This window comes from Bos mutus, chromosome 3, assembly GCF_027580195.1.
Source record: "Bos mutus isolate GX-2022 chromosome 3, NWIPB_WYAK_1.1, whole genome shotgun sequence".
NCBI lineage: Eukaryota > Metazoa > Chordata > Mammalia > Artiodactyla > Bovidae > Bos > Bos mutus.
In genome coordinates this window covers 29357925-29376901 of record NC_091619.1, presented here as the reverse complement: position 1 = coordinate 29376901, position 18977 = coordinate 29357925, and the positions used below count along the sequence as shown (strand labels likewise).

Genomic DNA, 18977 nt, shown 5'->3' with positions numbered 1-18977 from the left:
AAATGTATGCTGTTGTAAGTTGTTGAGATTGTAGAATTTGGCAATATAGCAAATGCTAGTTAATCTCTATGTAGATAAATTAAGATAAAAAGAAGCACAAATTGCTAATATCAGGAATAATAGAGGAAACCACTGAAAATTTTATAGATAGTAAAATGATATGAAATATCTTACAATTTTATTTGTCAATTAACCTCAATAAATCTGAAAACGGGGGATGTGAAGTATGCAAACTATTTGAGAGACAAATTACTGAAGGTGACACAAAAGAAATAGAAAATCTAAATAGTCCTTTATCTATTAAATAAATTGATTTTTTAGTTTAAAAACTTTCCACAAAGGAAGCACCAGGTCAAACAGCTTCACAGAAGGAAGAAATTATACCAGTCATACTCATTGTAATAGAATTCCTAGGATAGCAATATGAGGTTGGTGTGGGAGAAGAGAGAGAACACACAGTCTGCAAAGGAGGAAGTAAAATTTTCTCTTTTCACAGATGACATGATTGTGTATATAGAAATTCTTAAGGAATCTACACTTCAAAATGTGAAAACTAATAAGTGAATTGAGCAAGATTACATGATACAAGGTCAAATATAAAAAATCAATAGTTTTTCTCTAGACTATAAAAAAATTGAAAACAAAATTTTTAATTTTAATGCCATTTAAATTAGCATCAAGACTTCTAATTCTGATCAAGATGGAGTAACAAAGACAACATTTATTCTCCTACCTGAAATACCTAAAACACTAGACAAAATATATGAAACGACAGTTTTCAGACACTAGGGATCAGACAGCACAGGCAGTGGTCCTTAAGAGAGAGAAAGAAAAAACAAAATGAGCCCTATGATGTCCTCAGTCAGTGACAGGAGTGGGTTTCCAAGTTTTAGCGCTAGAAGGGGAAACCCAGACATAGCCCAAAAGTCTCCCTCGATTTAGGAGATTATGCGAAGAATCCAAGACGATCGATCGATACAGCCAGAATTCACAAGCAGAGCATCAGAGAGGAGGGCGCTGCACCCAAAGAGACTCCCAGAGATCTACAAACGGCCTCCCTCAAGTCTTTGGCCTGGTGCTGGTCAGTACATTCCTATGAGGAAACTACTCAACGCTGAAGGAAAAGAAAGCACCTGAAAGGAGCGAGGGTGGGGACAGGCCTCAGGCTTCATCCCAAAACGAATGGAAAACTCCCTAATTTACAGGTCATCAGGTAGAACATCCACAAGCCTGTTGCTTCAGTTGTGGGCAGTATTAGCTGTGGATTAAAAACAGCTCTGGTCATGCCTATCAAAGCAAACCTAAAAAGGACCAAATAATTTCCAAAAAACTACATCACAGAATAAAGCTCAATTATAGTTGTAGGAATACAAAAACATCCAGTATCCAACAAGGTAAAATACACAATGTCTGGAAGCCAATAAAAAATTATAAGATACAAATAAGCAGGAAAATTCAATCCATAATAAAGATTCATAAATAAAAATTCATCAGTGAAAACTGACATAGATGATAGACTTAGTAGACAAAGACATTACAATTGGTAAAACTATATTCCATATATTAAGGAAGGTAAAGGAAAGATTAAGCATATTAAGTGAAAGCATGAAATATATAAAAGACTCAAATAGAACTTCTAAAGATAAAAATGAAAATGATTGAGATGAATAACAGCATATTAGACACTGAAAAATTAAAGATTAGTGAACTTCAAGAAAGAGCAACAGAAAATTATACAAAATAAACACAAAAAGAAAATAGATTTTAAAAAACCGCCAGAGTATTAGTGAGACAACTTCAAATAACCTATTACATATGCAGTTGGACCCCAAAAGAAAAAAGACAAGAGAAGTCAGAAAAAAAAATTGAAGAAATTATAACCAAAATTTTTCAAAAATTTATGAAAATAAGTCCACAGACTCAAAAATCTTAGTGAACCTCAAGCACAAGAAACACGAATCTAAGACACTTCATAAAATTTCATCAAAGCATAAAGTGTGAAGGTATAAATTTAACAAAATATATGTAAAATTCATATATGGAAAACTAGAAAACATTACTGAGAGAAATTAAACACCTAAAGGATGGACTGAAAGGTACAATATCACTGTCAACTTTCCCCAAAATGATAGATTCAATATAATTCCAATAAAGATACCAGGAGGCTCTATTTTGTAGAAATTAATAAGTAATTTTAAATTTTATGTGAAGGTTCAAAGGATCTAAAATAGCCAAAACCATTACTTAAAAAGAAGTTGGAAGACTTAAATAACTTGGCTTGAAGATTTATTATAAGCATAAAAATCAAAATAATATGATATTAGCATTAAAATAGACAAATACACAAATGAAATAGACCAGAAGTAGACCCAAAGGATGGCCAAGAAGCACATAAGATATTCAATCATTAGTTATCAGAAAAGTACAAATTAAAACCACAGGTAGGTACTACTACACACTTAATAGAGTTGTTAAAAATTAAATATAGTAACAATACCAATTGTGGTAAGAGTATGGAGCATCTAGAAATCTCATATATTACTAATTAAAGAGTAAAATGATATAGCCACTCAGGAAAGAAGTAGGTAATTTCTCTTAAACATACACTAGACACTTGACAGTGAAAAATATATATATATATACAAGTGAAAAATATATATATACATATATAAATATATATATATATACATTTTGTATGTGTATATATATATATTTACACACAAAAGCTTGTACACAAATATTCATAGCACTTCATTCATAATAGTCTCAAACTAGAAATAACTCAAATTTCCACCAGCAGGTGAGTGGAAAAACAAATGATGGTATATTCATACAGTGAAATTTTACTTTAGAAATAGACAGGAACAAGTTACTGCAGCAACACTGATGAAACAGGATACAAAAAAGTAGGTACTGGGACTTTCCTGGTGGTCCAGAGGCTAAGACTCCAGGCTTCCAAGGCAGGGGACTGGGGTTCGATCCCTGGTCAAGGAACTGGATCCCACAAACTACAACTAAAGATCACCCACATCATGGCAAATGAAATTAAAGATCCCTTATGCCACAACTAAGACTCAGCATAGCTAAATAAATAAAGAATTTTTAAATTAAAAAAAAAATTTAAGCAGATACTGTGTGACTGCATTGAATGAAATTCTAAAATAGGCAAAACTAATCTATGATAATAGAAACCAGACCAGTGGTCGCTTAGAACAGGGAGTGCAGGGGAATAACTGGGGAGGGACACAAGGGAATCTTAATAGGATGGAAATATTCGATATGCTGACTGGGGTAGAGGTCCCATGAATGTTTACATTTGTCAAAATTTCACCAGAACACTCTGTTGTTTGCTGATGTGGTAGCATCTGATGGTGGCATATATCTGGGAACTGTACGTGCTAAATGAGTGCATTGGTCGTATGTAAATTACACCTCAATAGGTAGTTTCTTTTTAAAAGGAAATAGAAAAACAAAATCTAACTAAATTCATCTCTCTCCTGATTCTCTGCTTACATTTCTGAATAGTCCTACTGAATCTTCTTTGTGAACTCTTCATTTGGTTTGCCTTTGAAATGCAGATTACCTCATGGCTCCATCCTCCATTCCATGCCCTTGTCTCTTATATAACCCTAGTTAGTTCCCTCACTGCTAATGGTATGCTGCTGCTGCTGCTGCTGCTGCTAAGTCGCTTCAGTTGTGTCCAACTCTGTGCGACCCCATAGACGGCCTCCTACCAGGCTCCTCTGTCCCTGGGATTCTCCAAGCAAGAACACTGGAGTGGGTTGTCATTTCCTTTTCCAATGCATGAAAGTGAAAAGTGAAAGTGAAGTTGCTCAGTCGTGTCCGCTAATGGTATAACTACCACTTATTTTATGATCATTCTCAAGTCTATATTTCTTGCACAGACTTCTCCCCAGGACCCCAGACAGGTATATCCAAATACTTAATAAAAAAACCTATATCTTAAGCTCAACATGTCCAAAACTAAGATTGCTACACATAACCTCAAGACTGCCTTTTCAACTATATTCTTTTTTAATTTATTTTATTGACATATAGTTGATTTTACAATGTTGTGTTCTGCTGCATGCTAATTTTTTTCAGTTGTGTCCAACTCTTTGCGAACCTACGGACTATAGCCCACGAGGCTCCTCTATCAATGGGATTCTCCAGGCAAGAATACTGGAGTGGGTTGCTGTGCCCTCCTCCAGGGGAATCTTCTCGACCCAGGGATTGAACCCACGTCTCTTTTGTCTCCTGCATCTGCAGGTGGGTTCTTGACCACTAGCGCCACCTGGGCAGTTCTACTATATTCTTCAAATAAGGTGATACACTGCTGGACACACAGTAAGCACTGAATATGCTGAATGAATGAAAGATGGAATTACTAACAGTCAAAAACTCCTCCAGATCTCCCTCTTCTATATTAATTAAGCACACAACCAAGATGTTTTGCCTAATCCTGCCTTTCCCTCCCACTGGGAAGCTAGAAAGATATAACCTTCTTCTTGGCTGACTGTGAGACACTAAGCAAATTCTCATGCTCTCGGGGCCTCGTAGGCATTAAATATTAAAGGTATGCATTTGGAATCAGATAGAGGCAGATTCAAATCCCTACCTACTGCTGATATATCTTTAGCATGTTCTTTTTATTCTTTGAATTTCACTTTCCTTATCCATGAAGGAGAAAGACTAATATCTATTTTGAGGTTGCTCTGAGTATTAAATGAAATGGAAGGTACCACTGCCTGGAACATAGAAAGTGTCACTAAATGTTAGCGCCTTCTCTTCCCACTCCCCACTACCACCTCCACTCGCACCCTAGAGGGAGAGGGAGGGAGACTGGAGGTGGCACACATTTCTGAATGGCACCTCCTCAGACTGACAGGCTGTATTTCAAGATAAGGAAAGATGTTCTCCCCTCCCCGCATCCTCGAGCACCACAGTCACCAAGAGGACTGTGTGCCATTGGTACTCCAGGCAAATGCTCTCATCTGCAGAGGTGCTGTTATCTGATGATGCATCTGTCAGGGAAACTAGAAAAAGGAACACTGTGTTTAGAAAATATATTTTCCCCTCCCCAGGTAAGCAGAAGAAATAATGGAATTCAAATTGGAAAGACCATGAGATAAAACTCCTGCCCACCAGGTGTTTATCCCAGTTCATAAAAACAGCTACATCAAGGTAATAAAAATAAAAATAAAAACACCTCCCTGTAGGGGAAGCAAATGGAACCACATGCTTCTGAAACAGTTTGAGAGAAAACAGCAAACTCAGGGAGCAAACAGCAAATGCATGTCAAGCAGGGTCAGCGCAGAGTGCCTCACTCATAGACAAGGCTCTGGGAAAGGCTGCTGCTGCTGCTGCTGCGGCTACTAAGTCGCTTCAGTCGTGTCCGACACTGTGCAACCCCACAGACGGCAGCCCACCAGGCTCCCCCGTCTCTGGGATTCTCCAGGCAAGAACACTGGAGTAGGTTGCCATTTCCTTCTCCAATGCAGGAAAGTGAAAAGTGAAAGTGAAGTCGCTCAGTCGTGTCCGACTCTTAGCAACCCCATAGACTGCAGCCTACCAGGCTCCTCCATCCATGGGATTTTCCAGGCAAGAGTACTGGAGTGGGGTGCCATTGCCTTCTCCTGGACCCCCTCAAATTACACCAGCCATCAGGAGAACACAGACCTTCTGTCAAGTCCACAGGCCTCAGTGGGATATGGGGAGGTTCTCTTCCACTCCTGCACCCCCACCCTATGAATTTCACTTCATTTCCGTTTCTTTAATGCTGCTCTACAAACTCTGTCCCCTAGGACACTGTCCCCCTCCTTCCTTTCCCTGTTGTCCCTGAAGATAAATACACAGGCTTTTATGGTGGGAAGAGTTTGCTAATCACTAGAAGACAATGGACAGAGAAACAAAACCAACAAAAATGAAGACATTGTTTACTGACCTAATGAGCCTTTGTATGCAAGGTGACTAAACGTCCCTGTTTGCATAGGACAGTCCTGTTTACACTTGTCCTAATGTTATGATTAATAGTATCTTTTTTACTCTCAAAATTATCCATGTGTGGTCATATAGTAGAATAAGCTATTCTATTGATATGGTATTTACTCACTTTTTATCAAGCATATAAACATTAATTTATTTAACCCTGAAAGCAATTCTATGAGCTAAGAAACATTTTTAAAATAATGAAGCCAAGACATAGTGAGGTTGAGTAACTTGCCCAAGGTCGCACAGAGAGTCAGTGTCTGAGCCAGGATTTGAACTGAGGCAGTCTGGCTTCAATGTCCTTTTTCTGTTGTTGTTCTAGAGATGTTTGGCTTCTTTTACTTATTTTTTAAAACAAAACTTTTTATTCTGCATTGCGGTATAGCCGATTAACAATGTTGTGGTAAATCCAGTGAACAGACTCAGCTACACATACAAATGCATCCTTTCTCCCCCAAACCTCTCCCAGCTGGGCTGGCATCAATGTCCTTGTTCTTAACCACAATAGTAGGCAAGCTATGACAAAGCTTTAACAAACCACTTGCTCTTTCATTTGATAAATATTATTCATGCCCACTATGTGCAGACACTGTGTGACGAACTACAAATACCCCATGAACCAGGAAGAGTCCCTGCTTTCAAGGAACTTTCAAGTAATGGGAGACACAGATACAAGTAAAAGGATGGGAGTACAGAGTGTATTGTGTATTGAGAATAAATAGAGTGGGGTAGGGGGTGTGGTACACAGCATCTAAATCTGGCCTTAAAAGATCACAGAAAGCTTCCTGGAGGAAGTGACATCTGAGAAGAGTCCTAAAGAAAGAGTAGTTAGCCGGACTGGAAGAAGCAAGAAAAGGCAGTGCAGGCAGAACAGCACAGCAAAAGGTCCTGCGGCCAAAGAGATCGTGATGAAGTAAGGGAATTCAAGTAGTTCAACAGAGGTCTAATGCTGCCTGGGGCCAGGGCAGCAGCAAAAGTTGGAGCTGAAAATGCAAGTAAGCAGAGGCTGGACCAAGAAGGGATGTCATGCTCACATTTGCACTTTATCGTGAAGGTAATGGGAAACTCGTGACTTTTTAGGAACTCAAGCAGTGGTGGGTTACTCACTCAGCCATGTCCAACTCTTACCACCCCATAGACTGTAGCCCACCAGGTACCTCTGTCCGTGGGATTTCCCAGGCGAGAATACTAGAGGAACTTAAGCAGAGAAGTGACCTGTTCAAATTTTCACTTTAGAAAAAAATCACTATGGTTGCCAGGTAGAAACAAATTGAAGGGGGAAGAGCCAGAGCAGACACAGGAAACCCAGACAGAAGGCTGTTTCCCGGATCCATAGCAGAGGTGAAGGCATCTTGAACTAAGGTAGTGATAGGAAATGTGGAGAGACAGGGTGGATTAGGGAAGCAGAACAGACAACACTTCATGGTTAGGAGGATGAGGTGACTGGGAGGAAGGGAGGGTGAATGCCATGGAGATCACCTATCCTATCTGAGTCTGGAGCTTGAGTCATGCATTTATTTGAGGCTCATCCAAGTAGGATGGTAACTGAACCATCAGATTAGATGGCTCACCCAGGGCAGTGTATAAAGTGGGAAGAGAAAGAAATGGCCATGAGAAGAATGGGAAGGAGAGGCAGGAAACCAATGAAGAAAGGATGATGTCATCATAGACACCAAGGGAAGGAGAACAGTGTCTACAGGGAGCACAGTTAGGGCCCAGACACAACCATATGGTTTGTCAACAAGATGGTCATTGGAAACCCTAGGGGAACAGCTGCACAGTGAGGCAGGAGTGAGACTATAATGATTGACGGCAGGACAGAAGGTGAGGATGGGTCTCAAAAAGCCTGGCATCAAAGGAAAGCAGAGAGTGGGGGAGGTGGGAGTGGGGTCAGGTCCCGGATCAGACACCCAACTCCCTGCTTTCTTGCTGAGTCCGCTCCCTCCCTAATCCTGCCCACCAGTTCTGCTGATAAATACTAGAGGAGAGGACTTCCCTGGTGGTCCAATGATTAAGAATCCACCTGCCAATGCAGGGGACCCAGGTTCGATCCCTGGCCTGGGAAGATTCCACGTGTGGTGGGGCAGTCAACCCCATGCACTGCAGCTACTGAAGCCCACACGCTCTAGAGCCCACGTTCTGCAACAAGAGAAGCCGCCACAACGAGAAGCTCGCACACCATAACTGGAGAGTATCCCCCACTCCATTCCTAATGGCATTTTCTGCTCAGCTGGCAGCGATCAGGGCAGAACTAGCATTCATCTCCATTAGCATCCATGTAGGAGACCATCTGTCTCAAGTGGATTATTAATATTCCTGAGACCACCCAAGTGGGTCAATGAGTCCCTTTTGGATATTTCCTCAACATCAAGATCATTTATTTGATTAACTCCCAGGCCCAGGCACTGTTTCCAGGAATTGAGGATCAAAAAGTGAGTAAATCATTTTACTCACTGGGTAATCATCCTAAGTGGACTTTTCAAGAGGTTCACCTGAAGTTTCTGGGCTTTCCAGGTACCTCCAAGGGTATGAACCTAGGTTTCCCCTAAGAGGGTTTGCAGTGGGTTGAAATAGGTCATCAGTTCAGTTCAGTTCAGTTCAGTCATTCAGTCGTGTCCGACTCTTTGCAACCCCATGAATCGCAGCATGCCAGGCCTCCCTGTCCATCACCAACTCCCGGAGTTCACTCAGACTCACGTCCATCGAGTCAGTGATGCCATCCAGCCATCTCATCCTCTGTCTTCCCCTTCTCCTCCTGCCCCCAATCCCTCCCAGCATCAGAGTCTTTTCCAGTGAGTCAACTCTTTGCATGAGGTGGCCAAAGTACTGGAGTTTCAGCTTTAGCATCAGTCCTTCCAAAGAAATCCCAGGGTTGATCTCCTTCAGAATGGACTGGTTGGATTTCCTTGTAGTCCAAAGGACTCTCAAGAGTCTTCCCCAACACCACAGTTCAAAAGCATCAATTCTTCGGCGCTCAGCTTTCTTCACAGTCCAACTCTCACATCCATACATGACCACTGGAAAAACCATAGGCTTGACTAGACGGACCTTTGTTGGCAAAGTAATGTCTCTGCTTTTGAATATGCTATCTAGGTTGGTCATAACTTTCCTCCCAAGGAGTAAGCGTCTTTTAATTTCATGGCTGAAATCACCATCTGCAGTGATTTTGGAACCCAAAACAATAAAGTCTGACACTGTTTCCACTGTTTCCCCATCTATTTCCCATGAAGTGATGGGACCAGATGCCATGATCTTCGTTTTCTGAATGTTGAGTTTTAAGCCAACTTTTTCACTCTCCTCTTTCACCTTCATCAAGAGGCTTTTTAGTTCCTCTTCACTTTCTGCCATAAGGGTAGTGTCATCTGCACATCTGAGGTTATTGATATTTCTCCTGTCAATCTTGATTCCAGCTTGTGCTTCTTCCAGCCCAGCGTTTCTCATGATGTACTCTGCATATAAGTTAAATGTCATAAAAGCCTTTACTTCCCACCAAGGAACTCAGGATTATTACCACAATTGGACACTGGGAGAAATTGATTTATAGAGCACTTTTTATAAACAGTGCACTTTCATTTATTCATTCAATCAATAAACATTCATAGAACACACCTACTGTGTACCAGGTACTGTGTTGAGATATCGGAGATGAGAATCATGAGCAAAATAGACGTGAGCTCTGTCCTCATGGAGCATACAAAAGGCTTGTGAAAAGCCACACTAATCAAAATAACTGCTCAAGTGTATAATTATAAATCATAACACATGCTGGAAGGCAAAACATTAGAACTTACTCACTCTGTTGGGCTAAGGAAACTTTCCTGATAAGGTGGCATTGAGATAAGGTCTGAGGATGTATAGCCTTTAGGTAGAGGGTTGAAAAACAGCCCAAGAACACACAGTAACATTAGCAGAGACTCTGAGGAACAGAAAAGCAGCCACCATTGGAAAAAAAAATTAACTCTGACACCTGTTAAAATGGTAGAGGGGACTTCCCTCAGGACTACTAGAAAAGTGTCAAGACTATGGCAATAGGGAAGAGAGATCAGTTTCAACTCCAAAATCAAATGCAGGATAAGGGATTTATAGCCCCAAAGCAGAGTGAGCGACTCAGTGGATGGAAAATCACTAAGAGGAGACATCAAGGATGGGGGATTCTCACTAAACTGACTTAACAGGATTCCTGCTGAAGGCAGGCCAAGGACTAAAGATCAAAGGTGAAGGATGAAGCATTTCATCAGATATGAAGGATATGGACTCACTTAGCAGGATTCTTGCTAAAACTGGGCTGTGCAGGCCCAGCAAGGCCAGAGGGTGAGAGTGAGTGACCAACGTCAAGACCTAAACTAAAGCCTGACTAAAGTTTGATCAAGGAGAGTCTTTGTCCCCAGTTGTCCAGGGCATAGAGAGGAGAGTAGCACTAGACGATTCTGGAGAGAGAAGCAGGAGCCAAGTAATGTGGGTTTTGTGAACAGAGCTATCCTAAGACCACTGAATAGTTTTCATTGAGAGGAAGTTTTGTGACATGATCAGATCTTGTGTTTTCTTAAGATCTGCACAGCATGCTGTGTGGAGAATGGACCGGAAGGAGCAAGAATGAAGGCTAGAAGACCACTTAGAAGGCTGCCACTGCCCTGAAGAAATGAAGTGATGGACAGACCAAGATGGTGATGGAGGTAGGAATAGAAGTTATGAAGTTAAAAGTATTCAGGAGGAAAAATTGACAGGTCTTTAAAAAATTGACAGGTCTTGGTGATAGATAGGTGGCAAGGAGAAAAATTATCAATAAAACTCCCATTATGTGGCTTCTTCTTTACTACAACCCTGTGAAACACAATATTATTTCTCAATTTATAATAAGGGATTTGAAACTCAAAGTAGTTAATGACATGCCCAGGTCACACAGCTAGTACGTCTGGCTCTCAAGTTACTCACTTTCCGCAGTGCTACCCAGGAGTCAAGCAGCTGTTCCTTGTGGAAGGTTCTACTCCCTTTTGTGCCTTTGAAAGCTACACCTAGTTAGTACCTCTAGCACTATACTTCACTCACAACATGCCCTGTTTGCCTAAGCAGTAGGAAAATAAATGAAATATTATCACAGAAGCTGCTGCAGTTTGAATCAGCTGACCTCCAAGGACAGTACAAATAGATTCCTCTGTTAGAGAAAATATCTTCATGGGCTTATCTGACTATGAAAATTGAGGGTCCCCTGGATAGAACTGAGATGAGAAAGGCTTGCAGTAAGTAATTAAATCGCTCTGCATAACAAAGAAGAATTTTACAGCAGGTAGCTTGGCCATCACTGTAACTTTAGCATCTGGCATACCAGAGCCAGTGTACATTTTTGTTGAAACTCCGGGGTTAGGGCCCAGCAATCTGTGATTTATAAGACTCTCAGGTATTTCTGATATACCTTCAAATCTGAGAACCTCAAATCCTTAAAAACCTTTTTAACACTGCCCATGCCATACAAGGCCCCCAATCCTCAGTGAACAGCTGCTGCACACAACAATCTTTTGTTAGTGACGCTTTGGGCAACAAAGCACAGCCATTCCGAACCTTCTGACAATGACCAGCAGCAAGGAAAGTCCAGGCCAAGGTTAGAGAACCAGCTGCAGCTCAAGAGGTCCCAAGGGCAAATGCAAGACAAATGCTCAAATGTGTAATAAACACTATTTGCTTCCCAAATATTCATCCCCATTTTTTTGGTAATAAATGGATGAACGAATGCATTTTCACCTGTGGTTATAGCTTTCCCTGCCACTTAATGCATGGTTCTGTACAGAGCACATCTAGCCAATCAAAGCAGCACATGCCCTGCCCACAATGATTGGATTCAGACTTGAATACATGGTCTAAGCAGAATCAAGAAGACAGAGTGGGACTTTTCTCAGACTTCTGAGGACAAAGGAGATGCTCTTTCCTATTGAATATGACTGGATATGGAATTTCCATATGGAATTCCTATGTTTATTGCCAGTTGAGGAAAAAAGCATGTCTGAAAACAGAACCAACTCTACAAAAGTAAAGTTGAAAACTCCCGAGAGAGCAGCCTGGTTCTGGTAACACTTTTGAGGAGCCAGATCAAGCCTCATGTGAAGGCAGTCTAATTCTGGATGTTTTTATCACATGAGCCAATAAAAACTACCTTTGCTAGTTTGGATGGAATGTCTGTCCTTTACATCTGGAGGAGTCCTGATTATGATGTAATACAGAGGGGTGAGTTATTTTATTTGGAAAGTGTAGCGAAAGAAAGAAGGAGAACTTGAGTCAAGACTGTGAGTACCCTGAGGTCTGGAATTGTGTATTATTTCATGCGGTAATGATAATAGGTACTCAAGGATAGTTTTAAAAATAAAGGGGGGACAAGAGGAAGGCAGGGTGGCAAAAAGAAAAGGAGATGAGAAATGGACAGACTCCTCCCAATGGTGCAGGTACCCTGGGTCTCCTGGTTACTTTTTTCAGGGCAGACTAGACCCTGCTAGGGACCAGCAGACGTCATGAAGCAAGAAATAGGGGCATAGAAGCTTCTAGCACCAGGTTCCTCCAAAGGGCTCCTCTAGGAAATTGCCTAGAAATGATGGTACAGGTCATTACTTTTCCTACACATATTTCTCCCTTTTCTAAGCAACAAGAACCTATTCAGCCAACTCCGTGGTGCCTCAGCTGAAATAACAGACGAAAGGGAATGTGTAATTGGCTTTCATCAGATTGAAACCAGAGAGAAGCCCGGCTGAGCCGAAGCTCTGTTTATAGCGTAGCACGGAAATTATTTACTGCTTAATGTCAGGCCATGTGTGAGGAAGAAGGGGGAACAAGGGGGAAAGGAAAGAAGACCAGCCTTCCAGCCAGCTTCAGTCCCTCTGGCAAGGCTACTCAGTGCAGTGCTTTGTCTGAGGAGCCAGAAGAGACAGAAGGGAGTCTGGCCCCAAACTATTAGGGAAGAAGTCACCTGGGGTAGAGGAGAAACAGGAAGGGAGACAGAAAAGGGAGCATTTGAAAGAGAGGGGGAAAAGTTAACCGTTAATGAAATAAGTCAACTTACCAATAAAAAACAGTAGCCAGCTGATAGCTCCTGCCCCTGCCCCCGTGAGTCTGCATGAACACTTGGAAATAGCAACCAAAACATGAATCTCATCATACGTAACATCAACTCATCATCAGGTATGTGCTTCTCAATTATCATTTAATAATTTCAAACATTAGAATGAAAATGAAAACTTGAGATTCATCCAAAGGGACATACAGTATTCTTCCAGGGACCTATGACTAACCTGTACTTTGGGGGTGAAGGGAGGGGTTTAAACTGACTCAAATCTTTGGGAACTTTGCTGGGTGATTTGGGAACTCCATGATTTTTCTCATCTATTCCAGGAATTTTCTATCTGAGCTAGACTGTACCCCATTTACCTTCCCTTTTTACCCCCCAGTGAGCTGTGTGTACCCCATCCAGGCCCATCAGCTTTAGGGGAACATGTGAATTCCACAGAGGATGAGGGAGACAGGACTCAGGGTCCTCTGGGTACTCTTCCCAAGGCCCCTAACAGCAATACTGTTGTGTGGTTCCCAGGGAACTGCCCTGTTACGTGTCTCTCCAAGCAAACTGTCCTAGAATCCCATGGCCTACGGCCTTGGACTTTTCATTGCCATCCTATGTCAGGAGCCTATCTATGGATTTGGAGATCCGAAAACCCCACATGGCCCTAGTTTCCTGGTCCTGGGGAAGGGCTGCGAGGCAGTGCCAGTAATGGGAAGAACAGTGCATCACACGGTGCTGGGCTCAGTCCACCTCGACCACCCACAGCTCCATGAGGCAACGGTGGAATGGAAACAGCTGAAACTGAAGACCGGAGGACCTACTCTTTGATCTCAGGCAAGCCCCTCAGTGACCCCTTTCTTAAACTACCTAAATCTCAGTGATCTCATCAATAAGTTATTATGATTATTTTTTCTTTTAAGATTTGCTGGGAGGATGAAAAGAAATAATGTGCCTGGTGTGAAGTAGGCACTAAATAACTGATCAATGTCATTATCATCATATTGTTACGTGACCTTTGGCAAGACACTTAACCTCCCTGAACTTGCTTTCTTTCTCTTTTTTAAGATTAATTTATTTTTTGGCTGTGTCCGGTCTTAGTTGCAGCATTTGGGCTCTTGTTGCGGCACTCAGACTCCGTAGTTGTGGCATGGGCTTAGTTGCCCCATGTCATGTGTGTGGGCTCTTGGTTCCCTGACCAGGGATCAAACCTGTGTCCCCTGTGTTGGAAGGTGGATTCTTAACCACTGGACCACCAAGGAAGTCCCTGAACTTGCTCTCATGAGAAACATGAGAAGTAATAATAATTATCTCCTAAGGATTGGGGTCAGGAGGAGAAGGGGACGACAGAGGATGAAATGGCTGGATGGCATCACCAACTCGATGGACGTGAGTTTGAGTGAACTCCGGGAGTTGGTGATGGACAGGGAGGCCTGGCGTGCTGCGATTCACGGGTCGCAAAGAGTCGGAGACGACTGAGCGACTGAACTGAACTGAACTGAAGATGATCACAAAGGAAATGATCACAAAGGAATAGATGGATTATATATGTAAGGATTACAAGGATGATACATGTAATATATGTAAAGCACCCGGCACCGTGCCTGGTACATAGGAGACCCACAATGTTAGATTTCTTTTTCTTTCCCAACCTCCCTCTGTGAAGTCCAAGGTAAGAGTTTCCTAGCTCTCTCATGGTCAAGCTGGCCCCAACACTTAGCTAAAAACAAGAAGAATCTGTCCCTAAAGGGGGTTCTTCCCAACTGCTGGCCCTTGGAGCCCCCCACCTGCTGTGCTCTCAGCTCACACCCTCAAAAGGAAAAACCGTCGAGTGAGAGGCGCTCCGCGGAGTGCGCTGGGGCAGCCAAGAGGGGAGCCGACAACTGCAGGACTCGTCGCTCAGCACTAGGGGGAGCGATAAGATCGAGAACACAGTGAGGGCCACACCCAGAACCTTCTCAGCTTCCCCTGTGCTGTAGTCAGTCAGGTGATCCAAAGTGGAAGAGAACCTTGAGGACTACTCAGAAAGGCCTTTGTGGTAACAAGTAATGGGAGAAAATGTAGGGAGTCATGGAGACAGCACACCAGCCTTCCCACTTAAGTCTGGTCCTGGCAGAAAGAGCTCTCTCAGGCTTCTATACTGCAACCTCAGGATCCCCTCCTGGAGAAGCCAGGTGGGGGCTCTTAAGGAACCAGCCAGTAGGAAGAGACAAGCCAGGTCACTTTTCCCAGTCACTCCAACTTTCACATCTAGCTCACCCAGCATCTTAGTAAGTCTCAGTGGGTCACAGCTAGAAGGAGTCTTAAAGAGCCCCAGATGGTCAAACAACCCCTAGATGTTCGCTGCAGGGCTGGGGCCCAGAGAGGAGAAAGAGCTCGAGCAAGATCTCCAAATAGTTTATCATCCCTCATGCTGCTGCTGCCCCTAGACGGCAGCCCACCAGGCTCCCGACCCCTGGGATTCCCAGGCAAGAACACTGGAGTGGGTTGCCATTTCCTTCTCCAATCCATGAAAGGAAAATTCTCAGGCAAGAACACTGGAGTGGGTTGCCATTTCCTTCTCCAACATGAAAGTGAAAGCCCACCAGGCTCCTCCAGTTGTGGACTTTGGACTGCAGCCCACCAGGCTCCTCCATCCATGGGACTTTTCCAGGCAAGAGTACTGGAGTGGGGTGCCATTGCCTTCTCCGATCATCCCTCATAGAATTTACCAAATACTTTCATGCCCACTTGAAGGAACTATTATTCCATTTAAGAAATGAGGAAACTGAGGCTCAGGTAAGTGCCGATAGCTCGCCTCTTCCCTACTGTTTTCATTTGCCACCCACTGTTCTCTTCTCTCTTGCCTTTCCCAGAAGATTGCTATTCAGCTCCAAGTATTCCAGAAATCAAATTTTAAGATATTCGTTGCATTCCCTGTCTTCCTAACCCATCTCATATGATGGAGAGATGATAGAGCATAGTAATTATGAGGGTGGACTTAGGAGTCAGATCTGAGTAAATATTCCATGTTCATCTCTTATGAATTCCATGACCATGGACCTCTTTGTGCCTCAATTTCCTTATCTGTAAAATAGGAAAATATTCACATCTCGCTCCTGGAATTCTTTTAAGGCTTAAATGAAATGTACTCTGAAGCAATTTCATAGTGCCTTCCATATAGTAAAGGCTTGAGAAATGCTTCTAGCGTATATATAATATATATAATATCATATAATTATAGAACTGAAATGATCTTTAGGAATTAGGTCACTAATTTCATGCTATTACCAGTGAAGCTAAATGCAGTTAAGTGGGGTGTTACTTTGTGAAGTAGTTTTGCACACAGGTTTGAATGTTTCCCATCCCCCCACCCCATCCTCAGATTGTGAACTTTCTTTGAAATGAGATATTTGCAGATGTAATGAGCTAAGATGAAGTCATACTAGATTAGGATGAGTTCTAAATCCAGTATGACTGTTATCCTTAGAAGAAGAGAAGACAGATAGAGACATTAAGTGACAGAGGGGGAAATGCCATGTGAAGACAGAAGCAGAGAATAACGCAATTTAGCTACAAGCCAAGGATTGCCAGGAACCCTCATAAGCTAGGAGAGCAGTGTGACCCTCCATAAGCCCAATCCCACCAACACCCCTCACCAAGGAACCAACTTTGTCAAAACCTTAGTTTCAGACTCCTAGCCTCCTGACTGAGAGAGAATACATCTCTGTTATTTTAAATCACCCCGTTTAAGGTCAGTTGTTACAGCAGCCCTAAGAAACTACAGTTTGTGACAGGGAGAACTCCAGCAGAACTCACCAATTTTTCTTTTACATTTCCAGTCTAGCCCTCTTTTACTCTATCATTGCCTCCCCCAAACCAGCAATAAACATTCATGGTACACCTACCTAGGAAGTTTACTTATTTGGAGAAAAATTAACACACACTATAATCTTTAGTGCTTCTTACTAAATTGTTACCTGACATACAGTAGGCATTTAATAAATACTACTGGCAAGTTGATACAATAATAGATATAAAAATGGTATGTTATGTCATGCCACTTTAGGAAATTATTACAAACCCACTTTCTACCTCTTTGTACACCTGTGTGCCAGACTCTAAATTTATTTACACATTTTATACATTTGAAGAATCATTGAACTTCAAATTCACAGGCTCTGGCCATACACTAGCTCCAGGGGCAACGAATTAAAAGGATAATAATCTGAATACCCTCAGGACTCAATCCTACCAGGCAGGGATGATCTCATTCTTGCTGGGTCCTCCCACACTCACTGAGGAAAGTCAGCAGGAGCTCAGAAAATCTGGGGAGCCGCCAGTTGCTATGAAGGAAGTAGGTGCCAGGTCAGCCTGGGAGTAGAATGGGTAGTGGTGGGTTAACAAAGGGAAGGAGAGGAGGAGGGGTGAGCTGATTCACTGGGACAACTCTTGGTGACTCAGAAGCCAGCAGAAAATAGCCTGTTCTGCATCTGCCTCACTGTCGGGCAATGAGGCACTTCCTCATTGCACACCCATAAGGCAGGGCAAAAGGGCGGAGAAGGAAATGGAATTTTTCAAATTCGTGGGCCTAGTCCAGCACTTAAACTCTGTTTTCAACCATTCCAGACAGTTTGTTTCAAGTGAAGTCAGTATTTGTTGAACATCTACTATGTCCCTGGCCCTTCATCTTGCCTTTCAGAACACAGGGAATGATGTCTTTCTTAAGTTCTGTATTTCCTATTTGTTACTTCAGAAGCATCTGAGCTAATGTTGAGCCCTTCAGTACAGTCCTCTTGTCCTTCAAATATACATACAGAGGACATTCTCAAGCCAGCAGTCAATAGAGGGAGACATGGAGCCCATTTCTGTTTCTAATGCCAGTTGGAGGTCATCCAGACCCACTCTCTGAACCGGCTCTGCTCCTGAAAGCCAAGTGTATAGGGAGCAGAATATAGCACAGAGTTGGAATCCACATCCTTGTTGGAAGTTCTTTGTTTTCCATTTACTAGTTCTATGGCTTTACTTGATTTCTCTGAATTTCTCTCTTCTCTGTAAAATAGGCACCAATGGTCTATCTTACAGGTTAGGAAAGATTTTACATTTGTGTGCGTGTGTGTGCGTGCCTGCTCAGTTGTGTTCAACTCTTTGCAACCCCATGGACTGTAGCCCACCAGGCTTCTCTGTGCATGAAATTCTCCAGGCAAGAATACTGGAGTGGTTAGCTGTTCCTTTTTCCAGGGGATCTTCCTGACCCAGGGATTAAATTCGTGTCTCCTGTGTGAAGATTAAATATCATTATATGAAAATAACTTGCAGGAATGGCAACCTAGACAGCATATTAAAATCAGAGACATTAGTTTACCAACAAAGGTCCATCTAGTCAAAGCTATGGTCTTATCCAGTAGTCATGTATGGGTGTGAGAGTTGAACTATAAAGACAGCTGAGTACCGAATAATTGATGCTTTTGAACTGTGGTGTTGGAGAAGACAATTGAGAGTCCCTTGGACTGCAAGAAGATCCAACCAGTCCATCCTAAAGGAAATCAGTCCTGAATATTCATTGGAAGGACTGATGCTGAAGCTGAAACTCCAATACTTTGGCTACCTGATGCGAACTACTGACTCATTTGAAAAGACCCTGATGCTGGGAAAGAGTGAAGGCAGGAGGAGAAGGGGATGACAGAAGATGAGATGGTTGGATGTCATCACCAACTCGATGGACATGTGTTTGAGAGGCTTCAGGAGTTGGTGATGGACAGGGATGCCTGGCATGCTGCAGTCCATGGGGTCGCAAAGAGTGGGACACAACTGAATGACTGAACTGAATGGCATTAATAGGGCTTCCCAGGTGGCTCAGTGGTAAAGAATCCACCTGCCAATGCAAGAGACATGGGTTTGATCTTTGGGTCGGGAAGATCCCCTGGAGGAGGAAATGGCAACACAATCCAGCATTCTTGCCAGGAAAATCCCATGG

General features: G+C 42.5%; 1 long non-coding RNA gene across 1 annotated transcript in view; it reads right to left on the bottom strand.

Moving 5' to 3' along the window:
• LOC138985846 (uncharacterized) overlaps nucleotides 1–17380 on the bottom strand; it is a 100480-nt gene extending 83100 nt beyond the window's left edge. Inside the window, exon 1 of the long non-coding RNA XR_011462810.1 lies at nucleotides 17256–17380. This is a non-coding gene — a long non-coding RNA (uncharacterized lncRNA). The remainder of the gene's footprint in view (nucleotides 1–17255) is intronic.
• Nucleotides 17381–18977: the final 1597 nt, after the last annotated feature.